The sequence below is a fragment of the Pezoporus flaviventris genome, unplaced genomic scaffold (assembly GCF_033815535.1).
Source record: "Pezoporus flaviventris isolate CSIRO_AGI_PZ_B2104156 unplaced genomic scaffold, CSIRO_AGI_Pfla_v1 ptg000055l, whole genome shotgun sequence".
In the NCBI taxonomy this organism is placed as follows: domain Eukaryota; kingdom Metazoa; phylum Chordata; class Aves; order Psittaciformes; family Psittacidae; genus Pezoporus; species Pezoporus flaviventris.
The window spans coordinates 3,260,961-3,275,158 of NW_026892603.1; the positions used below are offsets into that span (position 1 = coordinate 3,260,961).

General features: G+C 38.0%; 1 long non-coding RNA gene across 4 annotated transcripts in view; it reads left to right on the forward strand.

The window, feature by feature from the left end:
• The window catches only part of LOC133277428 (uncharacterized), a 66,885-nt gene that overhangs the window by 16,964 nt on the left and 35,723 nt on the right, over positions 1-14,198 (forward strand). For 3 of the 4 annotated variants that reach the window (XR_009746201.1, XR_009746202.1, XR_009746204.1), the window contains exons 3-4: positions 3,146-3,202; positions 7,678-7,759. The exons of the other annotated variant lie outside the window; for it this stretch is intronic. This is a non-coding gene — a long non-coding RNA (uncharacterized LOC133277428). The remainder of the gene's footprint in view (positions 1-3,145; positions 3,203-7,677; positions 7,760-14,198) is intronic. 4 annotated transcript variants of the gene reach the window in all.

The window sequence follows — 14,198 nt, forward strand, 5'->3', positions numbered from 1 at the left end:
CCACCCAAACGCTTTAGAAATTGTCAAATTTAGTTTCCTAATCCACTTTTTGTAATATCAAATAGATTTATTCGGTAGGATTTGCATTTTTAAATCTTAAATGAGATGTAGCTAGAAGTTTAGAACTCAGCTAGCATAAATTGTCACAGCTATTAACTTACCTCAAATTTTAGCTATATGAGTAATAGAAATAGTCCAGCTTGAAAGGGGCAAAACCTGATTGGCAAGATGAAAATGAGATGATCAGTGCATCTTTCATTATCATCTGTGAGCATTGTGATATCACTTTGAATATATAAACATGCTACACATGCCTTGGTTTTTCATATTTCTTCATAGATATCACTTATTAGCTACTGTTAACAGAATGGGTGGACTTATGGTCTGATGCTGTATAAGCAGCTCTTCTAGTCTTATGGCATATAAAAAGTTTGTAAATACAAGTCTGGTGTCATATAATAAATAATATGAAAATAGGTAGAATGAAACTTTCTTATGAAAGGGAAGAAAGTTTAATGCAGTGGTAAGTGATAATGCAGTGGAATGGAAAATCCCATTCTTGTATTCTGAACTTTGATGAATATGGTCAACACTTTATGATGAAGGGATCTGAGGAAGGATGAGTAGGAATAGGAAAGCAGGGATCTGGGTAGGATTTTTTTTTTTTTCTTCTGCAAAGAAAGAGGAAAAAGGCATAAAAAGAAAAAAGAACACCTATTTTAACCACTGTGCTAACTTTTTTCTAATCACAACTTGCATCACTGATACAGTATCTGAAGGGGGCCTGTAAGGATGCTGGGGAGGGACTCTTCATTAGGGATTGTAGTGATAGGACAAGGGATAATGGGTTCAAACTCAAACAGAAGAAGTTTAGATTGGATATAAAGAGGAAGTTCTTTACTGTGAGGGTGGTGAGGCACTGGAATGGGTTGCCCAAGGAAGTTGTGAATGCTCCATCCCTGGCAGTTTTCCAGGCTGGGCTGGAGAGAGCCTTGGGTGACATGGTTTAGTGTGAGGTGTCCCTGCCCATGGTGTGGGGGGGGTGGAACTAGATGATCTTAAGGTCCTTTCCAACCCTAACTATTCTATGATTCTATGATTCTGTAGTAAATAAAACTGATGTGAGAACACATCTGTATGATATGGCACAACTCATGCTACCAATTTTTGTAGGTTATGCAGTCCTTATGAGAAAGCATACTATTTTTAAATGCTTGGGGGGCCCCACCAGATATTAACTTAAGAATTATTGGTTGTGTGTAGAAATAGGCGGAAGGCATTTCCTGCCGTGAGCGACACTTGGAAGTTCTCCTTTTGCAGTACTGTAAAAAACAACAGCAGAATTTATGCAGCATTCATAGACAGCAGATTTCCCCAAATGCTTCAGAAATGCTACCAAATTAAAGCTGCTCCTCAGTATGGCTTCATATTTTGTTTTTTATTGGCTGCATAACAATAAGTCAAGTGTGAATGTAAAATGAATCTTATAGTTGCTGGTGGAAGTGAGGATATTGTGGGATATGGGAGTGATTCTTTTTATATTTGCTTTCTGTTTTGACAGAGATAATAGAGACTCTCTAACTGATAGCTGCTGGAAAGAAAATCAGGAACTATGGATATTACCTACCTTGTGATCTCAAGCAAGACTTCATGTCTCTCTGACCTGACTGTTGACCAGATGCTATTAAAGCTATATGTTCTCTTTTTCTGAAGTATTCAGTTTTATAAATCTTGTCAAACACTTTTATACTCAGGAGGTGTAATACAAAAATCCCAGGTCATATATTTGGGAAGCACTTTCTCTCTAGCCCTGTATGTTTGCTGAGGATTCCATACCACTGATTGAGAGTCTAGCCTGAGCTTTTACTTACTGCGATACCTTTGATATATGTTGGCCCATAGCCTCTGAAGGGAGTTTGATGCTACGCTATCCTAACAGTCTTTACACTGGGATAGACCCAGAGATGGAAAAATACTGAAGCTTTCTCTGCCTCTGTGCAAGCCAGGCAATAGGAGGTATGACCTGGGTGCCTACTTTTCTTTGTTTCTTTGCTGGCTTACAGCAAAAGGAAGTGAGCAAAGGTTTCGGTGTACAACCATACCGACCAGTTGATACAAATAAGCTAACATGATGATCAGCGTGCTGACTTGCTCAAGGCGGAGAAGATTAATTGCTCATGGAAGGACTCAGGAACACATTTTGAATCCTGCTCCCTTTTCTTAGTTGCCCAAGGGAAAAGGCTGCTATGAGGTGCCTCTAACATAGAGCCATACTAGTGGGACAGGCTTAGCCCTCTGAGTTATTATCCACATTTTGCTTTCAAAGCAGACTGAAAATTGTGCTCCATTCTTGTGAGAGGGTGCTGAGAAGTGCATATATATATGTTTTTATTAGCTACCCCTGAATTAAAGTAAGTAGTATAGACTTCTAAGTGATTTTTCATTATCATCTTAAGACACAGAATCAACTAGGCTCATGAACAGATGGGTACTGTATGTCTTTCTGTCTCCAGAGAAATATATTGGAAAAAAATCTTAAAAATTGACATAATGATGTAGCAATTGCTTGAAGAAACAACAATAAGTCAGTCCTCAATCTCTTTTGCCTTCTATTTGAAGACTGAGGAAAGGAGGAATTGTTCTCCTTTTGTATGTCCAAACACATTTGCGTACATGAGACAAGAAATTTGCCCTCATAACTTTTATTTGATTCTAGCTAATAGGGAAACTTCACCTGGCTTATGTTAATGAGAGTTGTGTACTAGATTTGGCAGAACCCCCATCTATCCCCATTTACAGTACAAAGCTCCTCTAAAGACAGACTCAGTTTTTCACAAAGCCTAAGAAATATACTTTATTAATCTTAAAATATTCTCTGTATACAAGGAATAAGATACTTAGCACATAACCCAAGTTGAGTATATTACTGAGTTTTGGTGTACCATCTAATTCATTTGCACAGGGAAATCAAACCTGCTGTGGTTGCTCTGTACCAATTTGCATCATGCTAAGCAGAGGAAGAAAGTAATTGGTAACATTAGTATTACTTCTAAGGAGTTAGAATTTACTTGACTTTAGGGATTAGCATGGATTTAAATTTGGTTGCTCCTAAAGCTGGAAATAAAAGAACCTTTCTTTTTCAAAGTACAGGGAGAAAAAAATACTTCCTAAGCTCTCTCATAACACTGAAGAAAAAATATTGGTGAGTAAGAAATGCAAATCAACATCTTGTATAGAAGCTGTATTGATTTTAACCAAATGGGGAAAATCTTCTTTTCTTAGAAGGGTAAAAATGGAGTATTACATTTGTGGGAAAGAGGGGGAAGAGGGGATGATTGGCTGACAATAGGCAAATTTAACTTCTGTCTCTGGTTGTGAGTAGGACATAATAACTCTTTTAAGTTATGGAGCAGCTGGAGAATATTTCACTGGAAGCTATTCTCACCAGTGGCTAGAATAGGCTGCATGGGGCCCTTATCTGTCCCAAACCTCAAGACATGATCGAGCCGACTCAAATAAATTGGAGTTTGCCTAAGTACTAACCCCACTGGGAAAACAAAAGATTTCCACAGTTTTGGGGAGCCTTTGTATTGGGACCTTGCAAAGTCTCAAGTAGGACCTACTGTATTATTTGAAAATGTAGCAGGGAATGAAGTCTGATGTGCTGGGTATTTTTTTTAAGAGTTAATGGACTGACATATGTTTATACTTACTACTGATGATCTTTCTTTGGAAAACACATCTAACTTCTGAACTGTAGAAAATTGGCAACCTATAGGACCTAAACTTTGTTGGTTTTAAAAATGGCATTTGGATAAAAATAAAAAAAAAAAATCATCTTACTGGTTATATATGATCACTTTATTATGTTTGATAAGAAGGAAAAGCTGAAGGATTTGACAGTCCCAGAGCCTGGCATGTAAAATGAAATTCCTGAATGTAAATTAGACAGATTAAACTATCTTTTAAAAGACCCTCAATGAAGAAAAGGATATATTTAAAATCCAATAAACTTCAGACCTCCTTCAAATGGCTTAAAATGAGGTCCAGAATGCTTGCTATGCAGGAAATATACTGGTTTTGATTTAACAAAAAAATGTATAGTCTAATTTGAAAAAATCCTGTCACTGTATTCACCTTGCAGAAGTGAATATGAAACCATATGGAGAAGCATATTTCCACAAATATATTCTAATTCAAGATGAATTATCTGTATGTTCTATTTAGTAATCAGACAACAGCAAATTTCTTGAATTTCTCTACAGTTATTGAAGAAAATAATTGCAACTTCTGTATGAAAGTAATGTGCTTTTGATAGACATTCTGAATGGATGTCTTAATATTTTTTAATAAGGTAGGGGTGTCATAAGTAGGGATGAGGTATTTTTATGTTACCAAGTTGCATGTACGATTGGCTATGCTGGCAAAAACCACAAAAGAGCCTTTGTTATACTCTCAGTAGAGCTATTTATATATCGTGACTTACTGTGTCCAAGGACTGCTTCCTGCTTCCGTTAAAAAGTAGACCCTACAAATAAAATAAAAGCCATAAACCCTGACATTACTCAAACCCTGTCTATTGAAACAACAACAAAAAAATCACACATGATTTTGTATTGCCTATATAGAATATGCTCTCTTGAACTTACTTAAATACAGTTCCAGATGAAGCATACTGTGGAAGTGATGCCTTCCATACTGAAAGAAGCAGAAAGGCATTTGACTTGCTTTAAAAATAATGATGGTCCAAGCAATCAATCAGGTGCATCGTCAGAATACAGCTGAAGCTGGGGAGGAATGCAGCAATTCTGGTCATTGTATAGACAGTAAGCTCTCTAGGCAGCAGTGACTCTTTTGCTTTTGGGGAGACCTAATACATGCTTCAGTCTTTGTAAAGTATGAATTCAATAATAGATATTAACAATATCTATCTCTATGCATTTCCTGTCCTTGTTCCCCATGCCCATGGTCAACCACAGCTGCTTAGACAGGTGGTGCAAATTAAAGCAGTCCTTGGCTCCTCTAAAATTGTACAATCACTGTTAGATGCCTGATGCTTGTTCTGTCAGAGCAGTAGGGTCAGACCACTTGTATTTTCCCATAGCTTCTTCAATACTTTTTTGTCCTTGGTATGTGACAGTTTTTCAGTGTGTCCAGCAAGTACCTGGCACAAATGGTCTTGTGCCAGTGAAAGGGGGAAACTGTGTCCCATATGTGGGTGGACTTAGCTTAGTTGAGGCTTAGTTGAAGCTAGGGATTGTCTTTTACTGAGCTTGGAACACAGAAGGAGAAGGCATTGCCCCTCTTTCTGTGTTGCATCTGTAATGCTGTGCCCTTGCCAGGTGGACATGTAGAACCATGGAGGAAGAAGCTATGAAATGTGTCCTCACTTGCAGAGATATGCAAAGGAAGAGCCAGGGCTAGAAAAAAAAACACCCAAAAATCAAACCAAACCAAAGCAGAAAAAACAAACTAACAACCAATAAAACCCCCAAACCTGACCCAAAAGCAAAACCAAAAAGAAATTATCAATTTACATTTTCTTTCTTCTGATTTTGGGAACACACGTAACTTTTTGTAGCCTTATAGTGTTGGGCAATAACCTTACTCTAGAAAGATACGAGAAAATCTTGTCCCTTCATGCAGACTAGAGCTCACTGTAAGAGCAGATAAGAATTCCTAAATAAGACAAATTTTAGAAAATTTCTCAGATGAATTTTCAATATAGTATAAAAATCATTAGTAAGACCCCAACTGACTTTTAATGTAGCTTTTTTATTAGAAGGAAAGAAATTCTACTGTCCTATAGTTCGTATAATCAACCGTAGAATACCACATTGGAAGTTACTTCAAAGATCATCTGATCCAACTTTTCTAGGCAAAGTGTGACCTAGATTAGATGTCCCAGCACCCTTTCCAGCCAAATCTTGAAAATGTCCATTGTTTGGGAGTCCATCACTTCCCTGGAGAGATTATTCCAATGGCTGATTGTTCTCATTGTGAAAAATTTTCCTCTTGTGTCCAATCAGAATCTCCCCAGGAGCAACTTGTACCCATTAGGTGACTCCTTGTAAGTCTTCTTCATAGCCACGGTTTAAATACTGGAACTCCTACAGTTCCCAATCCCCTACCCTATTGGGAAGTTTTAACTAATGTATAACTAATGTATATTTCTCTATATCGCAAAATAAAGAATTTGCTACATCAGCTATCTTTCTGACTGGAGACATTCAAGGCCAGGCTGGATGCAGTCCTGAGCAAACTGATTTAGTTGAAGATGCCCGTGCTCATTGCAAGGGGGTTGGACTAGGCAACCTTTGAAGGTCCCTCCCAACCCAAACTATTCTATGATTCTATAATATGGTTTTGATTTCTCTGTGTATGATCATTCTATAGTGTGCCAGAGGAACTGAATCAGTGTTTCCTTATCAGGAATAACCTTAGCAGGCAACAAGTGTTGGTATGAATGAAATAGAGTGAAAATTGGAACTATTTAACTGCATCTAAACCAACACTTGTGCACATGCAAAGGCATACTTTTCTCTGTCCTCAGGTCACCCTCAAATCTCTCATTTTAAATCTCTTGATAGCATTTCTGAACTAATTTTGGTTTAATTAGCTCTATTTTGTTTTAAAACTAAAACAAATCAGAATTTAGGACAATTTCTAAAGAGCCTTTATTTCTTTATATACATTTCTACACCAAGGAAAACAGACTCCGTTTAGCCTGAACCTTCTGCCATTTACATTGAAATGCCCCACTGATATTTAATGAAAAAAAGGAAAAAATACTGTTGCTTATATTTAAATTATGTGGGGTTAAATGTAAGCTTCTAATACTGCTCCCATGCTTAAATGGTAAAGCATACTTAAACTTTAATTTTCATTACAATGTTTTGTTCACAGATATTTTCAGGAACACCATAACATAAACAGAGACTTACTTCAAGTGAGCAGCAGGGTTTTCACTGGCTCTGGCAAGTTCTAACCAATTAAACTAGATAAACGCTGTGTAACTTTTCTGAGCAGGCTGCTAGGAATAATTCAAGGAGTGCTCTGGAGTGCTCTATATACGTTATAGTATTATTTTTACACTCAGACTTTATAACTAATATGTAGTAAGCTAATTTTTTAATTGGTACAGAAGTAGTTTTTATTCGTGGCTTTATGCATAAATCCTGAAACTCTTGGTTATTTTTTCCTTGTGTCATGGTGAGCTTCCAATAAAGTGAATGGAAGTTCAACTTTAGTAACGATAGAGTAATAAAAACTGGATCCGGATCTCAGGATTTGGCACATGGACACTAGATCTATTAAGTCATCTTGTCCATACTCCTGCCAATGCAGAATTGTTCCCTTCAGCATAATCTCCAGTGCCTTATTCAGTTCAATTTTAAATGACTTGGGTGAAGTGGTTTCCATTACTTCATTTGGTTGAAGTATTACTTATTCCACAGACTAATATAATGCTTTTCAAGCTGCTTCATTCTCATGGATCACTTCCCAATCCCAACATTTTCCCCAGACAAACGAGTATGAGTAAGGGTAAGGAAAATGTGTGTAGAGTATAAAGGCCAAGAGGAAAAAGTGGCATGAACTCCTTCCCCTCACTCCATTTTTTTTTAATGTATTTCTCCTGCTTCATATTTGTGAAGTCTCCCTCTTCACTCTTGCCAGTGAGACTTGGACCAAACTCCTTGAGAAACAGATCCACTGTGAATTTTTCCCTGTTTTCCTGCATGTGAATCATTCCAAAAAGGTTTGTGAGTTGCCCCCCCCCCCCCCCCCCTTCTCTGTTATATTCTATTTTTACTTTCTTATGTATTCTATTTATTTTTAGTAAGGCACTTATTTTACCACTAATTGCTGACTCTTCATTATTCAGTATATGTCACTTAACTCTTAAGGTACTATCCTGATTAGAAGGAATTTTTCATAGAAGATCCACTGAATATATTTTTTGCAGGTGAATATGGGCATATATAATAAAAGTGACATTTTACAAATTATCAGGAATACTAAACCCAATTGTAACAGTAGACAAGATTGATGAAATAATCACTGAGAAAGTGAACAAAGGTTTGTGGGCCCTGTTTTGTAGTATATCACATGTATACAGATAGCCAAGGCTTTAAATCATTGTGCATGCAAAACGAGGTTGAAATATTTCGTGTTGTAACTGAAATTCCATGCTAAGATCTTTATTTCAGTTTTCAGCTATATGCACAATAGATGTTGCAAGAACAAAGACTGAATTCGGCATTTTAATGAGATGTAGAAATTCAACAGCAGGAAATAATCTTCCTGGAAAGAAACCCCTATTTCCGTCCGCTTTTTTTATATACACCCTTTAGTAGCTGATCACTTAAAACAGGTGCTGTAATTCGTGATTGGACATTCAATATTTACAATGGATGGTGTCTGTGTTTAGAGACAACTTTATGTACCAGTGCTTGTAAGGCACTTCCTCTCAGGAATCAAGTGGAAATAAGATCATATAACACTCTGGCAGATTATAGATTCAAATATTACAGATGCTTGAATTGTTCATTGGAATTCAATTACTCAGTTCATTTTTATATATGTAATTATTCAGAAATGAAAATTGATTCCTAAAAATATGTTCTTCATATAGAAGTATTCAATAAAAGAAATAAAAAAAGGATGCCACATGGGTACAAACATGACTGAATCTCATGTACTACCCGTGCTGTCCAACATTCTGGGCTGTGACAGCTGCAGTGGAAACATCTGGAAAAAGTTGCCAGTCAAAAGGGAGAGCATGCCATGTCAAAGTCTGGCCATGCTGGGAAGATAGTCAAACAGGGCTCCGAGGCAGTGGTAAGAAGTGGTGCCTGAGGGCCAAAACCCCTTACTGCCGCTTCATTTGACTAATTCAGGTTATCAAACAGAAATGAACTGCTAACAACTCCCACCCATGTGAGTCTGCTTCATGCAGAATGATTACTGTCAGAGGTTTATATTCACCTTTACTGCTTTACAAACCAATCTTTTTACTGACATATCCATATTTGCCTCCAAAAGAATTAGTGATTTCAGCTGTGTAGAGACAAGGATCCCCATTCACTCAAGATCACATTGTTCCAAGTGCAATTGGACAGAGATTGAATGACATCAGAAGTTTCAAAAGAGATCTATCCATAAGCACTGGCTGGATGGCATACATAACTGTGCCATGGTGTGGTTGCATCCATGGAGCTGTGCAGCCCTCCTCTTTTCTGTTGCATCTAGCATCTGTGTCTGCTCCAATGCTTGCACGTGGGAAAAGTTTATCTGTTTTGAGGAGCTTGTAATGAAGAGAAAAAACAAGCTCTTTTTCAAGGAAATGACACATATGAACTTTGAAAGGCATCCTTGCTTCATGCGGATTTTCTTCCATTGCCTGTGAAGTATATGTGTACCTGGACTGTACCCTGCAGAGGCAGAATTGCAGAGACATGCTTTGATAGCTAGACACATTTTGACTGCTAGGCACAACCTGCTCTTTGTCATGACACTCTTAGTAGGTAACTCCTTTAACTCCTTGCTGGTAGAGATTGTTCAGCAGCTACAATGGAACTGCAGCACCTCCTCTGGCCACAGCAGAGGTAGCTCCAGCTGGCAGGAGTTGGGGAGGAGGGGGTTTCCCCGTCCAGAATATGTAAGTGACCACTCTTGTCTGTCTTTACTCTGGGTAGATATAGCCTATATGAATATTAAAATACCTAGAGGAGAACAAAGAAAAATCTTGGTACAAATGCCCTGTCTGGCATATAAATGAATATTCATGATGAACCATATGGAGAGCTAGATATACTGAGAAAGAGAAAGCCTAGTGCCATACATCTAAGGTTTCTTTAATAGATTGTTTTCACTTGAGTTGATTGTTTAAAACAATCCTTTACATTTTAGTCTGTCAGATTGGTAAATTCATTCATATGCTACTTGCACGGGAGGCAGACAGAACATTCATAACACCAACATTTTTCCAACACATAATATAAATGATCTGCTATTCTAAGGACAAAAAGCAATGACACAAAAATGAGATATCACCCAAGAAAAGAGTTGAGAGGCAAACAGGACCTGGAAAAGAAAGAACATAGGAAAATAAGAAACAATACAGAAGGTTTGTCATATAGGAAACATTACATCCTCCTTCTGAAGAGAGGTATCGTCAAAACCACTATTATCAAAACAAAAGCTTCTTTGACCGTAATTGGTCATAAAGACATTGCATCCTTTCCAGGCTAGCCCAGTGTTAAGCTGACATCTGGATTACTCTTAGGTTTTCATCAAAACTGAGTGAGTCTTGTGAATGGTAACTTTCCTCAGAAAACTTTTCTATACTGCCATTGCCTCCAATCTGCTATTGACCAGGAGTATATGGGAGGAAAGATAGGGGACAGGGCAGCAGGCAGATTTGTCCCCATACAGGTGTACTGTTACCAGAACATGCATTGATTAAGCATGTTCTCAGAGCAAAACTTATATTGAAGTCTTTTAGAAAGTCCCAAGTCATTTAATTTTGCAGAAGATGAGCCCTGAGAGCAGGCTGTAAACCACATTCTTATTCACTACCAAATTACCCAGGGTATTGCCATGACCCAAGCTCATTCCAGACATTAGCTTCATACTTAAATCTCCAGAACAAGAGTCAATCAAGCCAAGGTTTCAGGCATTAAAACCTAGGCTGTAGTTAAATGCTATTATCCTCCGCTGAAGGAACACAGTATGTAGGGCCTTACCTTCCCATGATAGGGCCTTACCTTCCCATGACCTAGCTTGTTAATGGCTGTTGACTGAAAAATTATAGCACAAAAAGAGACACTGGCAGGTTTTCTTTGATAGCTAAAAAAAAATAGATATTTTTTTTTTTATCTTATTGGGCATATAGTGGGCATTGCTTTATTTTGCTAGGTTTTGATGCTTTTTCCTATATGCTTTCTGAGTACAGAAAACATAAACCAGACCCTCTTTCAGGAATGTACTTTAGAAGCCCTTAAGAAAAAAAAAAAAAAAGAAGAACAAAACAAAACAAAACCAAACCGAACAACAACCCCCAAATATTTTCATAACAGGATCTGGAGTACTGTGAGATTCCTCTGCAGAGCTCTGGCTTTAAGCCCACCAAAGAGCCATATACTGCACAGGAGCTGAAGAATATCTTTGCTTTGTACATGGTGGAGTGCCTTCACAAAATCCAGGAGTACTTTTTCAGCAGTCTTTGCCATGATGCACAAACTCCAGATCCAGAGCATAGAAAACACATCAGAAAGTGATAGCAGAAAAAATATACCAAACATTTTAAGTCTCTCTGCAAGCCTCTTGGAGCTGAAGAACCTTAGAGTTCTCCTCACTAAGGGAAAATTAGACCTCTTTGGACCAAAAATACTAGTCATCTTCATGGCAATGTGTTCTCCAGAAGCTGCAGATGTGGACTTTGCAAAGGCTTCTTGAACAAGCAACTTGAGATGATACAGAATTTGACTGACTATTATAAAGTTATGTAGGTGATATAATACGTTTATTTTACTTGCCTGAAAGGAACAAGGTACTTTAGTGAAGCATTTGCTTTCACCAAAGCCCAGCTATGTTGCTGATGGCCCTATACTTTTGGCTTGCAATGGAGGATGCTGTGCTATGGGAAGCAGGTTTAGAGAGCAAACAGGAACCTTTGTTTCCTTTTATTTAGGGAAAAGAAAACAAGACAGAAGGAGGAATGCTGAGCAGCTGCCTGAGAGCTGCTTTGTTTCCGCTTCATTATGACATTATCCCTGGATTGGTTTTTGATAAAGTATTTAATATATTGGAAGAAATCACAGAGCTGTAATTGTAGCAAGCAATTTTATTTAGAATTTTTGCTGTCTGTTGACTTGAGTAGAGATAATGGCATAAATTCTAATAAGCAGATGCTGTGCTCTTTGAAACAAGGCACTGAAATCTGATATAGTACCAGATAGGAATTAACAGTGAATATGATGAGGCAAATGCATGGTTGTCAAACTCCACTTACCACCTATTTCATCATATGGAGAGCAAAGAAATCAAGACAGTACAACATACTGTCAGCAAGAGAATCTGTCTCATTTAACATCATGCTATTGTAGTCAGTTAGGAGAGCAGTTACTCAGTTTGGTGCTCTCCACTGAATATCCAGGATCATTTGAAGTTGGTGGAAATGTGAGTGCTTTGTAGTGTCTGCTTTTTACATTGTAGTGTTTTGCAACCTTAAAAACAGATGTCTGAAATACTTCATTGTGCTTTTCCTCAAATATTATACAGCACTGGTATGTGCACAGCACAAAGGATTATCTCAACAGCGTTGTGTAGGTCTTTGTCTTTAGTTTATGGTCTCTGTGATCTATTGTATGTAAACCTTTTTATGAGACTGGGAAGGGATGGTAGCCTAAGTAAAACTAAACACTGTATGCAAAATTTTTAGGGCTGTGCTGTTCTGTAAATGAACACACTGAAGACTAAAATAGAAATACTTTGGAAATAAACGTTTTCATCAAGTAATTTTGACCCAGAGAAGCATTTTCACTAGACCATAGAAGAAGATGTTGGTTTTGGTGCTGGCAAAAGCAGTACTAATTTTCCCAAGGGACAAAGTATTATCTCCATTCCTCACATTTTGAAATTTCAGTGAGGAAACCTTAGCTATTTTTATCTTGTCGAGTCTCAGTTCCTGCATGACTTTCTTCTGTGAAAATAGTGGAAATTAGTGTCAAGCACCAGTGTGGCTACAATCCAAAGAGCATGAGATACTTCCAAGAGAAATGAGTGACATAATATTTTGTTCAGTCATCTGTGCCACTGTTGAGTGCAATACATTCTTGTCTTCATGCCTAAAATCTCATGCCAGCAGTAAGTCCTTATACTGAATGAAGAAGCATGTGATTTCCCTATATGAAAATGATAATCCAGTCTACCTAATTTACAGCTTGATTTAATGGTCAGATCACCACTGGAGATTTTCAAAGTACTGTAATAACATGGAACCAATCAGTGTATAAGCCAGGATGTGGATGCTTACATTTAAACTCACTGATCACGGGGATCCAATAGGAACTGGGTGCAAAGGACAAGATTCTCAAAGACACAAAATAGCATATCTGAAAATACCAGTAAAGGAGCCACACAGGGTTATTTGAAAGGCATTGGAGAGAAAAAGACAGTGGACTCATTTACTTAGTTTGCTCTTTCCCAGAAGTTTATCTTTATTGGTAGCTGGGGAGTAATGCAGCTGTTTGGTTATCTTCTCTCATCCAATGAACCTACATCTTTAAATGAAGAGACAGGAATGTGCAGAATTTTCATAGCTTGTCACTTTGCTAAAAGATGAAATACATAAATTCAAGCCTTTACAGAGTAGGAAAGGGTTTCCCTCCGGCATCCTGTACTTTGGGAGTGATGTGAACTATATATAAAATATAACACTTCCTCCTCTCACAGTAAGGATTTTTAAGATGGCCGCCTTGGCTCTGTGTCTTATGTGGAGTTCACTCTTGTGCCAAATTACGTGTTTTAGAAAGCAATGCTGAGTTGAGTTGGCATACTGAGGTGCAAGTACAAACAGATCCTGCAGGACTCAGACATGTTAAAATGGTGGCATTCTGGGAGGGGCACAGCTTACATTTCAGTAGTGTTGCTACTTTAACTTTTCTTAAATTCTGCACAATATATCATAGCCTACATTCATCAAAGGATTAGGGAATTTCTTGTGTGGAACTGAACCACATGAAATCTGGAGATTGTAGCTTCTTCAGTGCCACCTAGCAGCCATAATGGCCTAAATTCAATGACCTCTCACCACAGACTTTAATTTTTCCATTAGAATTTTGGTTGTTGTATTGCTGCACCTGCCTAACCCTGAGCAGGTGGGAACTGATCTTCCTCCAAAGCTTCATTAGAAGTATGAAACAACAGATTCCTCTCTCATCTCTTCTGAAAGGCTCAGCATGGCAGGCCTGCATATAGAAACTTGTAGCTTAGAGCGCTCCCCCATGGGGAAGCACCCACATTCTATACTCATCTCACCTGAAGGGATTTACTGCTGCCTAGCACATTGTGGAGTCATCTGGATGGGAATACATGGCCTTGTCTTGTCTTTCTTTTTTTCTACTAAGTGCAATAAAAGAAGTTGTAAGCAATGTTGGAAGCCTTGCTAGCATAAGGCTGCCATTTGTCACAGT